At 35.1% G+C, this 17,626-nt stretch overlaps 1 pseudogene; it reads right to left on the bottom strand.

The window, feature by feature from the left end:
* Positions 1-9,727: 9,727 nt before the first annotated feature.
* Positions 9,728-10,334, bottom strand: LOC120607122 (mitochondrial inner membrane protease subunit 1-like; annotated as a pseudogene).
* Between the last annotated feature and the right edge of the window lie 7,292 nt (positions 10,335-17,626).

Below are 17,626 nucleotides of genomic sequence, written 5' to 3'. Positions count from 1 at the left end.
ATTTGCCCTTCTCTCTATATAAATTGGAAACCCCAACCACTATTCACCCTTTTTCATCATAAAAACTTTACCTTTTGGGAAGATTCCAATATCTTATTTATTAGGATGTAATATCTTGTTATGGGACTAGTATTTCCTATGAGATTATTACTTTTTTTGTTGCTCAGATCAGAGTATTGCATAGATTTTGAGTTGTTTGCCTCTAATTTAATTTTCTTTATGAGAGAGAATTTTCAGGTACTTTATAGCAGAAATACCTTTATTTGAGAGCAAACACAGTTAAAAAGTATATGCAACAGCTATAACTTTTTAAATGAAACAACTTTTCAAAGAGCTCAGTGTAGGTATGTTTAACTCTCAGCTTTAATTTAATCAGAACTTAAGAGGTATATAGCTTTTATTTTACCTTTTTAAATAATTTAGACATAGAGAAGGTATTTGACTTATTTAAAGTGACAAAATATCTTCAGTTGAACACTCTTTTCATGATGGCATATTGCCTTTGACTTGTGAATTATTTTTACTTACCACTCACACATTCTCTCAGACATTTCTAATCCTATGATAAGGCCGAAGTATTTTAGAAATAAATCTTATTAAAGTGTACTTTGCATACGATATGAGCCATATATTTTAAGTTTATTGTAGGATGAACTTTGAAAATGTAGTCATCACCTCAAAAGCTTTCTCATACTCTTTCTCAGTCGATCCTGCCCACTCCTCTCCTAAGCAACCATCGACCTACTTTTTATCACTGTTGATTAGATTCATCTTCTCTAGAGTTTCATGTTAAGCAGTTCTTACACACAGTGTCTACTGCAGGGCTAGTGTAGATAACTAGTGCTCCACAGACTTGGTCAATAGGAGACATAAACCCAAATGGATGGATTCAGACTTATAGCACAGTAAGTTGCAGGAGCTTTGTGTTTGCATTGATTCTCCTTGCTCACCAAGAAAGACCCACGGTGTGATGGGGAGAAGGGCCCAGGTGAATGTTTATGCATGCAGTGTACCCATGTCACAGCTGAAGAACACTGTGCCAGGAAACCCCTATTATAAAGAGACTGCCGACAAGACTGTCCATCCTCTCCTGTGGAGACAGACATTATCCTTATTCTCTTGGTCAGGAAACAAATCTACCTACTGACTCAGAGGAAGTGTTATTTTTATAACCATGGAATGTCTCTGGGAGATAGAAAACTTTAATTTTATTACTCTAGAACATAAGCAAATGTAGTCCCTGCGATGGAGCAGCATTACAAACATCCTTAAACATAGTGTTAATGCCCTCTGCTCAGAAAATGTGCCAGAATTATCTCCCAACATTATATAAATATAATCATATAGTATGTGCCCTTTTAAGTATGATTTATTTTGCTCTGCATAATGTTTTCAAAATCTATCTTTCTATTGTTTACTAGAATTCCATTGTATGGTTATGCCACAATTTGTTTATCTATTTACCTGGTGATGGGTACTTGGATTATTTGCATTGTAGCTATTATAAAGCTACTATGGACATTCATATACAAGCCTTTATGTGGACATATGCTTTCATTTCTCTGAAGGTATTTAGGAGTGGTGAATGCGTGTTACCAAGGAATGCTAAGTGTATGGCAGATACATGTTTAAGTTCTTAAAAAATTGTCACACTGTTTTCCAAAGTAGTTGTACCTTATAATATTCTCAGGAGCAGTGACAATTCCAGTTGCTTCACATCTTCACTAATATTTTCTAGTTAGTCTTTTTTAACTTTAGACATTAGATATTTGTCTGTTTATCCTTTAAATTCTGTAAATTTTCACTTCACCTGTTTTGAAGCCTTATCAGAAATATACATGTTTAAGACTGCTGTGTCTTATTGATGAATTGACCTCTTTATTATTATAAAATGTCCCATTTTTTTCTCAGTAAAATTTTTTCTTCTGAAGTTTACTTTGTTTGGTATACATTTTTATTGGTTGCTCTAATGTTTACAATACGCATCTTTAAGTTATAACAGTTCAACATCACATAATATTATGCTATGTCACATACAATATAAAAATTGAACAACAGTACATTCTCATTTTCTCCCCCTATTCTTTGTGCTATTGTTACTCTACATTTTATATGCGAATATATTATAACCCCCAAGACATTATTATTTTGTTTTAAATGGTCAATGATCTTTTATATAAATTTAAAATTGAGAAAAAAATGTATTCTACATCTACCTACTACACATTTATTGTTTCCTGCACTCTTTATTCCTCTGGGCAGACTCCAGTTTTTATCTGATATGATTTTCCTTATGTCAGAAGCACTTTCATTAATATTTCTTCTAGTTCAGGTTCACTTGTAGCACTTTTCTCAGTTTTTGTTTGGTACATTCTTTATTTTGCCTTCACCTTCGAAGGATATTTTAGCTGCATGAAAATACCAGGTTGACAGTTTTTTTCTTAGGCACTTAAATGCTCTATTCCTATGACAGCCAGCCTCCAAGATGACCATCAATGATCCTGACATCCTGGTATTCACGTGTTTGTTTAAGTCTTGTCCCACTCTGAATCAGGTCTAACCCATGTGATCAATAGAATATGACTGAATTTACATTATGTTACTTCTAAGACTGTTTAACGTAGTCATTGCCCCTTGCCCCTTGAAGGTCTTTTAAATACTCATTGTGGACACAGCCACTCCCCGTGCCATGAGGATATTCAAACAGTCTCACAAAGTGACCCGCTTAGAGAGCAACAAACCGTGTGAGTATCAATCAACTTGTCAGAAATGAGAGCTATACACCTTGAAAGTGGATTCTCATGAGACACCTAACCAGAGCTGCCTAAATGATCCAGTCTCAAATTCCTAACACATGAAACTTGTGAGAGATAATATGTTGTTATTGGAGTTTAAAGACAATAGTTTTGGGGCGACTGCTATGCTGCAGTAGATAGCTAATATAATTTTCTTTTGGCTGGCGTTGTTTTTGATGAAAACTGCACAGTCATTTTTGACTTTGTTCTCCTCTGTGTAATGTGCCTTTTGCTCTTTGGATGCCTCGAGGATTTTTTTTTTATTGGTTTTTAGTAATTTGTCTATGTTGTGCCTCAGTATCTTTTTGTGTGTGCATGTTGATCTTTCTATTTGTTGAAATTCTTAACATGAATATTTATAGTTTTCAACAAATTTGTAAAACTTTTGTCCATTATTTCTTCAAACACACATATATTAGACCATTTGATATTTTCCCTTAGGGTCTTCCCTCTACCACCATATCTTTTTTCTTTGTTTCATTTCATTACGTATAAATTTTTGCTACATGATCAAGTTTGCTAATCTTTCCTTCTACAATATCTAATCTGTTGTTAATTTTATCCAATGGAATTTTCATTTTAGGTATTTTATTTTTCATCTCTAGAAGTTCCATGGGATTCTTTTTCATATCGTCCATTTCTCTCCTCAGATGTTCATCTTTTCCTATAGAACTAAAGCATATTTATAATACCCATTTCATTATTCTTGCATGCTAATTCCATCATCTCTGTTATTTTTGAGTGTATTTCTATTAACTTATTTTCTCCTCATTTTGAATCACATTTTCTTGACCATTATGTTTATGCAAGTAATTTTTTAGATGGTGAACAGAGTGAATTTTATATTGTTGAGTGCTGGATTTCATTGTATTTCTTTTAAGAGGGTTAGATTTTGTTCTAACATTCAATTAAGTTACATGCAGGTTCGATGAAAGCTTATTTTTAAAACTGTTTATTGGTAAACATCCAGAATAGCTTTTTTCCTATGGTTAATTTTGCCCCACTACAAGATGTGACCTCTTTTGACCGAATGTCTTGTGTATTCGTCAGCATCTCTTTATTTTGACTGTTGGGAACTTGAAAGATTCTCAGTTCCATGTGAGCTATGGGATTTGTCCTGCTTCATAGCTGACTGGTAATTGCTCTTTCCCCAGAAATTATTTTTCCTAGCCTTGTGAAGTTTCATCCTATAAACATAAAGATTGGTATTCAGTTCACAATTCAAGCAGACCCCTAAGCAGATTTCTAGGCTCTTGCCCAATGCATCTCCCTCTTCTCTTGTACTCTGCCCTGTAAACTTCAGCCATCTCAATCTCCCCAAACTCCAATCTGTCTCATCAATTCAACAATATTTCTGGGCCCTGCTTGGGTTCCCCTTCCCTGTGCTCTTTTATAAATTGTCTCCAGGCTAAAAGTGGAGGAAACTTTAGGGCTCACCTCATTTGTTTCCCTTCTCTAAGAGACCACAGTGTTGCGCTACCTCTTTTTCAATATCTGAAACTGTTATTTTCGTCTACTTTTCTAGTTGGTTGTGGTAGGAAGGTAATCCCAGAGTGTGTCACTATCTCAAGACCAGAAGTGAAAGCTCCAACCAAAATCTTCTTCTTAAGGAAAACTTAAGAACACATCATTTTTTTTTCATAGTATTTGTGCCCTCAAAAATTTCATCATTTCGATAACTATATTTGCAAAGTTTTCTGGAAAAGCCTATTTATCACGGACCCCACAAAGATACCACATTTCTGATGTAGAATAAGACCAACCAGATACAACTGAAAATGGTAAGCATGGCCTGTTTTATGGTCAGTTCTCCCACCATACTTGTAGGCTCTGACTCTTATTTCCAGAGTTCATCTTAGAGAACAGGTAGGCCAGATTCTCTGGTTTGTGACCAAGGTTTTGGTTCTAAGCGAACAGTCTCATGTTCTACATAGACTTCAGGGTTACTATCTGTCTTTTTAAGGAAAAGTACGTTTTACTGCGCTTAGATGCTGTTTCAGTTTGATTTGTACCAGAAGAGCAACAATGCTGTATATTTCTTACTCTTCTTTCTCTTGGAAAAATCATCTTTGGCAGTAATCTGGAGATAGTTTATAGTGTGGATGTAATCCTTCTGAGAGTGGAAAAGACCTCTTTTAAAAATAATAATAGGAATGATAATAGTTATAACTAGTAATGTAACATAACAAATCATTTACTGGGGATAGAAATAATCAATAGAATTAATCATGAAGGATCTATATTAAATGAATGCACTAACCAGTAAATTTTATTACTGATATTCAATGGATACTAGAGTACAAAGCATGATAAAATGACTTTTGCTACAAGATATGCCCCCTTTCTGTCTCTAAATATTCCTTCACTAGCCTAGGAGAGTCCCTCTTGTTGGATCTACTCTACTGTCGGACAAGATGTGTTAGTGGCTTGTTGAGCACCTGAACATGTGCATTTCCAACTTGTATCGGGAGCATTCCTTCCCCATTTCTAGCTGGCAAGCAAATAAAACATGATAGCTCTTTCCAAATAAGGGATAATGTAGTTGAATAAACCTATCAATTTTGATTTTTTATTTGTTCATTAGCGTAGGGATTTTTTTTTTTCTTTTCTTTTTGTAGTTTTGCACTATTATAGTCTCAGGGGGGAAAAATCCCAGAAGATGAACTCACTCATAAAGGTGAAAGACTATTTTCTTTTAAGCGTTATTCAAAAGAAACATTATCTTTAGAGAGCTGAGAAAATTTGCAATGACCTCTCAGGATGAATTTGTAGAGGCTTCCTAGGAAGATTTTGATTGCTAAGCTATACTCATCTATTTTTTAATTTTAATAATTTTCTGTAAAATATTAAAATAAGATTCATTTCAAAATATCCTTGGAGCTGCTCCTTAGTTAGCTACAATTATATATCAGAGCTGGATGCTACCTTTTACATTCACTGACTCTATTTAGTTTTGTGTACCATAAGTATAAAGTTAAAAAGGAAAAATCCTCCTATTTGGACATATGTTAAGACTGTAGTTGATTCTTCTTATCACAAATGAGAGAAATACCATTGGACATCACCTGGAAGGGAGCCACTGAATTTTTCAAGTTTAAAGAAGACAATGTTATTATGCTTGGTTCTTCCTAATAGATTTAGATGGTAGGAGCTAGTCTGGGATGGTCCTCCTAGGGATGCATGGTAGATATTTCTGAAAAATAGAGGGCATGCATGTTCTAGAACAATAAGGGACCTTCTGATTACCTGACATGCTTCTCTGGATGACTATTTGGTTACCAGATTAGAAAAGGACAACATATTTTTCTAAATTGGAAGTGGAGGAAAGCAGAAAATAAACTGTTTAGGTAATAAAATAATTCAGCACTTGAAAAGAAGCTAAATTGGGGCAATGTATTGTATTATTTGTATATTATAAATGAATCGATACATGAAAAATGCTTACAACTATGTAGAGAAATCAGTATAAGTGTTATTACATTGATTGAAACAATCCTCGGCTGTCTCCAAACTGAGTCATTCATTAGGAAATGAGAGACTTGTATATACAGTGAGGCTTGTTCTGGGTAATCTGTTATCAGAGCTGTAACTGTTTGGACCATAAAACATCATCTTATTTCATCACTAACCTATCACTAACCTGGAATCTCATGAAGAAGGCCTTCTGCATGATTGACATGATTAATTTTTTTATGCTAAAAAAATTCTGCCTGTAATTTGAGTCTCACTTTAGCTACATTGTTTTCTATCTTTTTCTTTTCTCAGCATATTTTTTTCAAACAGAAGAAAGACAGCAAAACATTCTAGATGAATTAAAAAAGAAAAATGATGAGAAGAGAGAGACCTGGTAAGTAAGAAAAACAAGTAAAGTTATATGCATTTTTCTCTGAGAACTGACTTAGATTTATATCTCATAAGTTTTTATATATAATATTCCATTATAATTAATATCCAAAGAGTTGGCCGTTGCAGTTTTTGTTTCCTCTTTGACCTGAGGTCCTTAAACATGTGTTCTTTCATGCCCACCCTCTATCCCTCCTTCATTCCTTCCAGTTTTTATTTCTTAAACTTCCAAATAATTAGAGAGTTTTTGTGTTTTTCTAATGATTATTTCTAATTTTATTTTTGCATTGTGGTCGGATATGGTCTGTACCTTTTCAACAGTTTGAAATTGTTGAGACTTATGTCACTACTTAATATATGGTTAGATTTCACAAATATTCCATGGAAGCTTGAAACTGAGATGCACTCTGTAAATTTGGCCTTTATAAGGATATTAACATGATTTTTATTTATTATTATTTTTATCTGCCTAATTTTAAAAAATGCAATAATTATGTTAACTTCTTCAGATTTATGGTAATTTATTTTGAAAGTTTTAAACTATATAACAGCATGCTATTTGTTACATAATATTTATGACAGATAATATTCATTGTGAATTTTTACTTCTTAACAAAATGACTTCTTATTACTGCTTTTTTGTTTGATTTCTATTTTGATGTTTGTAACCCATGTTTTCTTGTTGTTGTTGTTCTTGTTGTTCTCTTTCTTCTCCAGGAACTATTAGCAGAATATGTCTTTATTTCACCTTTTATCTTAACTTTGCTGAGTACTTTATTTTGAGTATATCGCTTATGAATAATGCAGAGTTGGATTATCTTTTTTGACCCAATTGAGTCTTTCCTTTTAATAGATGAGATTATTTCTTTTACATTTATTTTTAGGACATATATTTATTACTTCTTTTATCTCATGTTATGTTTTCTGCCTTCTCCCATTTATTCTCTGTCAATATAGTGTCTGATTTTTCTTTAATTTTTTTTCAGTAATTTTGTGTGTTAAAGACATATTTAGTTTTACTAATGATTTCATTTAGACCTTGAGTTACTAATATAAAATAGTATTTAATGACAATTACCTATGAAGATGAATAATTTGTCAGGGATTACATTTCTTTCCATTTTCTAAGTTTTTCTTGGTATACTCTGGGAGTTTTTCCTAGATAATTACTGCATTGTTAAAATAGTATTCTTTTTAAATTTTTATCTTTTCTTTTAAGAATTACATTTACATCTTGTTTTATAACCTTATTTGCTAAGTCATTTAAATTAGATTATATGTTTTAATTCTGTATCTGGGCCTTTCATACCATTGTATCTCCATCTGTGAGTCCTTGATTTGCAGCTCCTCTTTGCCACTGGTACATATCCTCAACTCATTTTTCTTTCTTTTTTAAATTTATTTTTATTTTTCTATTATTTATTTATTTTTAACTTTTATTAAATTTATTGGGGTGACATTGGTTAATCAAATGCTATAGGTTTCAAGTGTACAATTCAATAAAATATCATATGTATATTGCATTGTGTGTTCACCATGCAAAGTTAAATTTCCTTCTGTCACCATACATTCAAGCCATTTTTCTAAGTAGAATGCGTGGGCTGTATACTTCCTGAAGATTTGCATGTTTGATGAGATTTTTCTGTTATCTCTGTATGAAAAAGACACATTACTAAATGATAGGACTCATGAGTCATGGTTATTTCCCTTAAAAATTAATGTGATTCTCTTCTCTTTTGGCATTCAATGTTGCATTGCAGAGAAGATGTCTGACTCATCTGTTTTTTTTTTTTTTAAATTTTATCATAGTTAATCTGGAGTGTTAGATGTTGTTGGATAATGTTATTAGCTTGATCATTCAACACCCTAAACGGGATGAGGGAACCTGGGTCACATATGGATCCAAAAGTGGGGGATTCTATACGTTTGTCACAAGAGTTGTGTTTCAACTCTTTGCTGAAATTATCATACCAGAGCCCAGATATTTTATATTTGATCTTGTGTTCAGCCTGGCGCCTACTCCAAGAACACAAGATGGGTATAACTTTGTCTGGAATCATCCCTGGGGTTTTTACCCACCAATTGGGAGAGTGACTTGTCATTGTGGAGAGCTGTACTCTGCAGTGTCTCAAACTAGCTCTAATTTGGGAATGTATTTTAATATACAAGAAGAAACTGGCTGGATAGGTAAAATTTTGAATGAGAGGAAACTTGGAGCTAGCAGTTTCATTGATGGCCCCACTTCAATATGTGCTGCAGTTAGTGCCAACAGAAAAAGTGCCTCCATGAGGCGTGGTCTTCATCCATCTCATAGTCTTGCCCTTTCTCAGTGGGCTTCAGGTCCTGCCTCCTTCCTCATTTTAGGAAAGTGCTTTTCTGGGTCAGAATGAGTCCGTGTTGCTATTGAGAAACTGAGTAGACAGCAGGCTGAGCTGCTGCCAAGTTTCCTGTTGTGCCCATAGGTTTGCTTTTTCCACCCAGCTCCTATAGGCTCTGAATCTGGGTCTGTCCCATCCATTGCCCACCGTCACACCTCTTGCTGTCATTCCTCATTATTAGAGATTGCTGGCAAAATTTGTCAAGATTTGCTTCACTTTCCACAGCACTGGAAGCATCACTTCCAGGGTGGGGAACCTGAGTTGGCTCTTGGTGAGATCTTTGGATGCTGTTTCAACTTGACTTTATAGATAAGATTATCTTCTCTGTTTTGACAACATGCCTTATTTTCAGCACTGCAGAAGTGTTTCCAGTATTTTACTTTTATGATTTTGTCTGGTTTGGGGAGGAGGATTTGAAACGAGTTGTTTCACTGTCACCTTCCCAAGAATTTAGATTACAGAGAATTTTTCATAAATTGCAGTTTATTTCCTTCCTAAGAATCAGAAAGGTTGTTTTACAAATTCTTTCTTGGGGTCACTCTCAGAATGTGGCTTAGCTCATTTGTTTTTCACTTAATTCATATTAACTTCCTTTGGACTTGTCCCCCAAATTTGGGGGTTCTCCTTTTTTATTGAATAGTAATTGTTCTCTCGGTAGTACATGATTCAGTGGCAATAATACATTCACTTGAACAGGGGATGATAATCAAATCAAAAGAATAAGTACATACTAATCATCTGAAAATCTGTGGCCATGAGGACTGTCATGTAGAAATTCAAAATCACTCAGAAGCCAAATCTCAAGGAAGTTACATCCTTTTCTTAGTCCATATGGAATAGATCCATAGTACCTAGAATCTGTAGAATTCTGTAGATTATTACTTTCTAACCAAATATGATCTGTTGACACCTAACTATAGCTTTTAAAGAAATCTGGTGGACTATATTTTTGTCTTCTTCTAAACTAATTACTCTTTTACAAATAATTGATTTTGAATCACTTGGACTTTTTTTTGCAATCACAATGTCACCTTTTTTGATGCCATAAAAATGCCAACTAAGATTTTTCTGCAAAGACAATATCTGAATTTGGGATTGTAGGTTTCGATGATGGTCAGAACACATGACAACATCATCAGTGTAGTCAAAAGCACCATGAGCTATGTAGCCATACTGACTAGTATAGCAATAAGTCGAAAGGTTTTTCCCAGGACACTATGAAGCAAAGTTCTGTGTAGACTCTGCCACCACTGACCACAGATCTGTTCTACAATGCATTCAGTTTTTTGTTAGTTGCAGGGCATCCAGAAAAAAGCATCTAAAGCATGTCTGAAAGCATATATGGGTGACTTATAGCTTCAGGATTCCTCTGACCCCAAAAAGACCAGGAGGCTCTCAGTCAGGGCTCAGGTGTGTCTTTCTCACTTGGGCCCTGGAAAAGAGGTGCTCCTTTTTTGAGGCCTGTGATCCACAGTGCTCTAACCACACTAGCTCTAGAGGGGTGGGGTATGTGCCTGAGGGAAATGGGCCTAATTGCACTGAGTAGGCCTGTTTGCAACTTGACTTATTCATGGGCCACCTGTAGGGTGGCCGATGGCCTGCAGAGTGATCAAAAGTATAGGGATGGGCCTCACTCCATGCTTTCAGTGTTCCAGGCCTGCCTCCTACTCACAGACACAATTTATTTTGTAAAATATCTCTGGAAAATTTAACTCCCTGGTTTCTCTGTGCCCTTGAGGGTGCTGTTGGGTGTCTTCCCCCATCCATCAAGTAATGAATACCGAAAAAGGCAAACAAATCTCAAGTATAGTTGGGAAGATAAATCTATTGCAAATAATAATGTTATAGTACAAAAGCAAATATAAAAGATTTTTGGATTATCTTTGCTGTTGAACATTATTATTGTTAACATGGTGAATTGACTAATAATGTTGACTCGTTCTTTATATTGATAATTCCTTACTCCCCCATTCCTTAACTAAATCCCTTATAGAAATGATTCACATACCAGCAGGCACATTTCAGTTGCTTTCAACTTGGCACCTTCGCCGTCTTTTTCAGCGTTATCTTTTAACCATTTCTACCAAATGAGATTTAGATTTTGAATGTTATATATTTATGTTATCTTTTTAAAGCATTTAAAACATTTAAAAGATTTTAAAATTAAATTTATTGGAGTAACATTGGTTAATAATATTAGATGAGCTTCAGATGTACAATCTATAATACATCATCTGTATATTGCATTATGTGCTCATCACCCAAAGCCTAATCTCCTTTCGTCATCATATATTTGACCCCCTTTACCTTCTTCGTCCTCCTCACACTCTCATTTATTTCTATAAAAAAGTGTGCATTACAGTTTATGTTGAGGGAATTAAGAGTGGTGTCCTAGTTTAGAACATTTTTGTTCTTTATGACATTAGTAAGCTGTTAGAAAAAGCTGATGACTGTAGCTTACTGGCTTCAATTTACATCAGTTATTTAGTGAATTGAGTGTGAATACATTGAGCTTATTTTTAGAATGTTCCTTCTTATAAATATATTATGTACATCACGCAGACTTAGCAGCCCGACTAGTGTGGGAAGTGAACTTGTCACATGTCACTCCCTTTGCAGGGTCATGTGTAATAGAATCTTAGAGAAGGAAGTAGGGACCACTAAAGAAGACTCCAGATGATTCGGGTAGCGGTGATTATAAACCTCTGAGTCAGTAATAATTCTGCACTGAAGCACAGTGCTACGGACACCGTTTGGTTAAATGGAGAATAGCATGAATTAGAGCTGAGACCATTGTGGTTCTTATCTGTGGACATTTGTCATTATGAGTAAGCAAAATATTTAGCATAAGACCCTTTTCCTTCCAGGTTAATTTGTATACTTCTTCACAAACCAGAAAAGCAAATTTAAACTCTTTCTTTCGATTATTTTTTTAAAATAATACAAACGGAAAAAGAGTACCTTGTATAAGTTCATTTGAAATGAAAATTTGAAGTTTAATTAGATTTTTAAAAGACAAGACTAGGATTTCTTGAGTTCTTAATACCAGAAGCATTACAATCATGTGCTGTTGGTCTTAGGATACTCACTTTACAAATGATGAAACTGAGGTTTATTTTTCAATTAATAACATTAGAAACTGAGGTTTAGAGACATTAAGAGCTTACTTAAAGTAATACAGCAAGTAAATAATTTTCAGTCAAGATTCAAATTCATATCTCTGCTCTCAGACAGACCAAAGTTCTTTACACTGTACTTTCTCCTCTGGTGGAAAGAAATGAAGCTCCATGTCAAATGAGCCAAATTTCTAAACTCAACTCAGGTTAAAGGAAAACTGCCTAAAATTTTAGTCACTAAATGATGAAGACAACATCAGACATCATTTAAAAATTTTGGAGGATAGAAGCATAATGTAAATGAATGCAATACTTGTCTATCTTTGGTTTGGTATTGGTAAAATTATAACCTCCAATTTTCATTCTTTTTTCTTTTGAAGACAGATTCAGGTCAACTTTGTCAAATTTGATATATGTATATCTAAAATTTTTCTTTTAGAATGACATTGGATTATGATGAGTTTTCCCAGTAGAATATGTGTGGGACCAAGTACTCAGACTTATGACATCAGTTGACAATGTGGAGACAGACTCCATGAGGGATTTTAACAAGGTTAGGGATCATTCAGCTCAGCAACACTTTGCAAAGCAGCACATTCCTCCCACCTCCCAGGGCAAGACTCCAACCGTCCAAAGTAAATTTGGCTCCTTGAATGTTTGGACTAATCCTTTGCTGGTCAAGATGAATTTGCAAAGAGTGGGAAGTGACTACAGAAACATTATGTTATAACCCTTTAGCATGGATCATCCTTGGAGCTACAGAAAAGAAACCATAGAGAACGGGGATCCTTACATATTTGAATTAACAAAGTAATACATCATATACCCTTACATATATTAATTTATTTAGGAGTCATGTGTTGTCAAATTTTTATTTTTCAATTAATAACATTAGAAAAATGCTGCCAATAACTATCATTTCAAAAAGAAAGTCCACTTTTAAACCCAAAAGTGGAAGGACATAACATCAGGATATAGAACCACCTTCTAAGTGGAATAGATTTAGCTTCATTGACAACTCACTATATTGCACTTATCTCTGAATTTTGCCTCAGCTTGATGGAAGCTAAGCCATGGGTCAGCACTGTCTATAGGCTACTGCCAGATAGCCCCTCAATGTGAAGCATTTAGAAGCCAAACATGGGTCTTAGAACTTTGGTTCACTCACTAGACCTGAGGGAATCTTGGAAAAACGTGTCCCCAAAAAGAAGACCAGAACAGGGTCTTGTATATACTGTGCGCTCAAAAAATGTTTGTGGTTGAAACTGTAGAGAGATGAATGTTTGTTAAGTACCAGGACTGAATCTAGGGAGAAGCCAGTGGAGGGGACAGAGAGTCTCTAGGTCTCCCTTCAGGACGCCTGCTCCTCATTCATTATCTCACTGATGTAGCACACTGGGGAGATGAGGAGGCAGCAGCATGAGGCTCAAAAGCCCTGTCCTAAGGAACAGACAGTCTCTGCTGGAGGTCCATATTGGAAGGACCAGTCTAAGGCCATGCTGCAGCAGCACTGACTGAATGTTTCTTCAGAGAGGTCTCAAGGAGCCCTCCATGACGCTCTGTCCCTCAGTGATCCATGGGATCCTCTTGCCTCAGGGGAACAGTGCAGTGTGCTGAGGTCACCAACCCTCAAGGCAGACAAACCCAATTGGAATGTTTATAATTAAACTTAATATCTACAGGCACCTTTCTCCTAAGATTAACTGTACCCGCGGGTCTGTATCAAAACATAAACAGAGCCACCTACAATGAACACAGGCATAAATAAAAAAGTAAAAGTTATGTAATAAAATCAATTGTTAAAATAACCTACTATAAAATCAAGGTTTATATCTTATTTTTTAAAAAAGATTTCTAATGTTTGCTTCCTATATTTAGCTCTTTAGATATTGGATACATATAAATTTATGATTATTACATCCTTTTCATAAATAGTGCCTTTACACCTTCCTCTTGTCTTAATGAATGCTTTTAATCCTGAATGCTGTTTTACTTATTATAATTGTATCTCTGCTTTTTCTCTTTCCTTTTTGTTCCATTTTTTAAAAATTGTATTTTCCTCATTTCTATTTGTCTAATTTCTTTCTTTTCAATATTAAAAAATCACTTTAAGTGTCATTTGAAAATAAGATACATCTGCTTTTTAAAGTCCAATTTAACAATCTTTGTCTTTGAAAGATGAATCCACATTTAATCGACCTTTAATATCTTTGATTTTATTTCTTTCATCTTATCTCATGAATATTATTTAGGTTACTTTGTTTTCTCTTCCTCCCCCTTAATTTTGGTGGATTGATCAAAGTACTATTAATTCTCTCAATTTTCCTTATTAGATTTAATGATCCTATCACACTTTACCATTTTTCTAGGCATTACTCTCCTGTAGCCTAGCCTCTTGTGATTTTAATGCCCTTAGTATTTTGGGCAGCTAGAAGTAAATCATTTCATTCTTAATTAGGATATAAGTATAGGCTTTAACTAATTGTTTCAATTGCTGTTGTTGTCACGTAACTTATAGTCAAAGATTAAAAAAGCATGTTAGTCATGTTCTGAAGAAATATCTGTAAAGCAAGTTCTAGGAGAAATGTTCAAAAGTACACTTCGCTTGAGTGAATAGGAAAATATGGCCAATTACGTATAAAACAATGACAGCTTAAACAATGGCAGTCGCCACAAGATGTCTAGTTTCTGTCCTTTCCCTTAAAGATAACGTCAGAGACCCACAGTTATGAGATAGTTTGCAGGATCTTGGTTCTTTAACCCAGCACCTTGTTCTCACAATATAATTTTGTATTGAGATGTGCTGTTTCTTTGTCAAGTCGGAGGAGATAACTTCAGGGTCTCGAGGAGAATCTACAAGTTTATTTTGCAGAAGGAATATATCCAAGGTAGCTGCAACCAGCTGCTGATGTCCAGGTGTCTGATATGAAAAAAAAATCATCTCTGACTAAAGAAACACACGCTTCTCTCTCAGTTACTTGGAACTTCCCCTCCACCTGCCCAGCTGCATAAAAACTCCCTACTTTTGCTTTTCGGGAGAGAGAGATTTGAGAGATCATGCTCTCGCCTCTTGCTTTGGACAAGTCGAATAAACCCTTTTCTATCTCCAAGCACCAGTTTCTCAATGTTTTGACTTACTAGCACATTGGGCACACGGACCTGAATTTTGGGAGGAGGGGATTCTGCAACAGTCCCATTCCACTTACTTCTATCAAATCACTTTTTTCCTCTGATATTAATATGAAAGCAGGGCACCAACTATCGTCTTCCATCAAGGTGTTTTACTTTCTCTGTTTTCTTTCACATTTATAATGCTTTCATTTCCCTACTCTTAGATGAAACCTTAAGAAAAGGATTTCCCTCTTCTACTTCCTCCTTCCTCTTTTCCCAAGGGTTTATGAGATAGTTTAGGACTTTTTGATTTTTAAAATTTCCCCTGTAGGATGTTTCTTTTATTTGTATGATTATTATTTAACACTTATGTTACAAATTCCAAAGCATGCTATCATTTTCAATTTAGGCTTAAATATACGTATATCTAAGCAGAAAGTTACACACACACACACACACACACACACACACACACACACACACACACACTAACACACACACACAAATATGTAGAGAGACAGAGACTCATATTCATGCTGTTTCCTCACCACCCTGTGCCCGGTTGGGGACTGTGCTTTGATTCACATTATGTTGTTGTTAGTGTTCGTGAAATATTTCCTTAGATGGACTACGAGGGTAACAGAAGCCCTGGGTCCTTGCCTATTTGCTTACACCTTTCTCTCAGGTGGCTGTCTCAGCAGGGGGGCAGGGTTTTGGGTTTCATTCTTCATTTTCTTCTGTCTAATGCATCAGTCCAATTTTTACTGGCCATTTCCTTTGTACATAACATAGTTTTTATGTCTGGCAGTCTATAAATTTTTTTATGCTTGAATTTAAGAATTCTACCAGGATATGCTTAAGTGGTGTTTTTTGGTTTGTTCTTCCCCCTCCTCTCACCCCATCAATTCTTCTTGGAACTCAATGAGCACTTTATTTTTCTAATTTTAATTTAATTTGATTTTTTTTGTATTTTAAATTACAGTTGACATCAATGAACACTTTAAATGTGCATTCCTACATCTACTTCTTTTTCCTCCTTTATTATTCTTATTACTCTTATGATTCACGTTAGGTTGCTGCATCTGCCCTCCAAGCCCTTTTCAGAAATTTCACTCATAATTTTCATCTCTCTGTAATTTTACTTTCTCTGTTGAGATGCCTTTTACTTGATCGAACTCAGTCCTCAGCAGAGAATAAAAACTCCTTTAATTCACCTGTGGAATTTGTAAAGATTTTTTAGAAAAGGAAAAAACTCTTTGAATATCAGTCTTTTTTTTTTTTTTTTTAATATCGGGACTGAATTTCTTTCAGTATTATTTTTTTTTTAATCTCATGCAAAAATTAAAGCTGTCATTTTTATTCTCTAGCAGTTCTAGTTTATAATGAGCTCCAAGATTGGGGCATTCTGCTTGTTTTTCCCTCCCTGGTGCTGGGTCCTGCAGGTGTTGTTGCTATTTTCTTTTTCTTATGCATGGCTCTATTCATAGTTGGGATGTTATCTGAGCAACTAAAGAGGCTTTTGAGTGATGGCAAAGCCAGGTGAAAGCCATAATCTGTGCTCTCTTGAACTGGTAATATTCCTCCTGGCAAGCAGTCAGTTCTTCCTCATGGGAAATTCAGTGTATAGGTTGCTGGTCAGGAGGTTCTCCTGGAAAACTCTGCTCTAAACAGTGACTCAGGGATCTGGGTCACTTCCTTCTAGTGGATTTTTAATCTCTTAAGACCTTTTCATGATCTTCTGTGGGATCTAGTAAATGCAGTAAATTGTACACATTTTAAAGGTGACTAGTGCTATTTAAAAGAGCAGGATAAAAAGTATATATACATGTATTTGGAGATCGTGTGGGGGAACAATTGTAGGTTAAATAGGAATGGTAAGAGTAGGATTTATTAGGAAGATATATTTGAACAAAACATCAAAGAGTATTGAGACATGAGGATATCTGGAACAGGAGCAACCTAAGTGGAAGAAACAGCCAGTGCAAAGGCAAGAGCAAGTCTGGAGTATTTGAGGATAGCAAGCAGCCGGTGTGGCTGGGGTGAAGAAGAGTGGCTATGGAGGATAGTATTAAGAGATTATGTTTAGAGATAATGAAGTTAAGAGGGTACTACAAAACCCCAGGCAACAGGTAGTGGTGGCTAACTCCATATTGGTAGCAGTGTGTGTATGTGTTGGTGGGAAGGGGAGAGTATAGTGTAAAGTCTTCAAATTTTACATAAGGTTTGATGGTAAAGCCAAAGAGATTTCCTGACTGATTTGAGGGACAGCACGAGACAAAGAAAAGGATTCAGAATTTTATTTATTTAAGCAACATTTATGTAGCACTTTCTATGCACAGGTACTGTTCTAAGCATTTGACAAATACTAACTCATTTAATCTTC

The sequence above is a fragment of the Pteropus medius genome, unplaced genomic scaffold (genome assembly GCF_902729225.1).
Source record: "Pteropus medius unplaced genomic scaffold, Ma_sr-lr_union100, whole genome shotgun sequence".
In the NCBI taxonomy this organism is placed as follows: domain Eukaryota; kingdom Metazoa; phylum Chordata; class Mammalia; order Chiroptera; family Pteropodidae; genus Pteropus; species Pteropus medius.
This window is presented reverse-complemented; position numbering and strand designations above follow the sequence as displayed.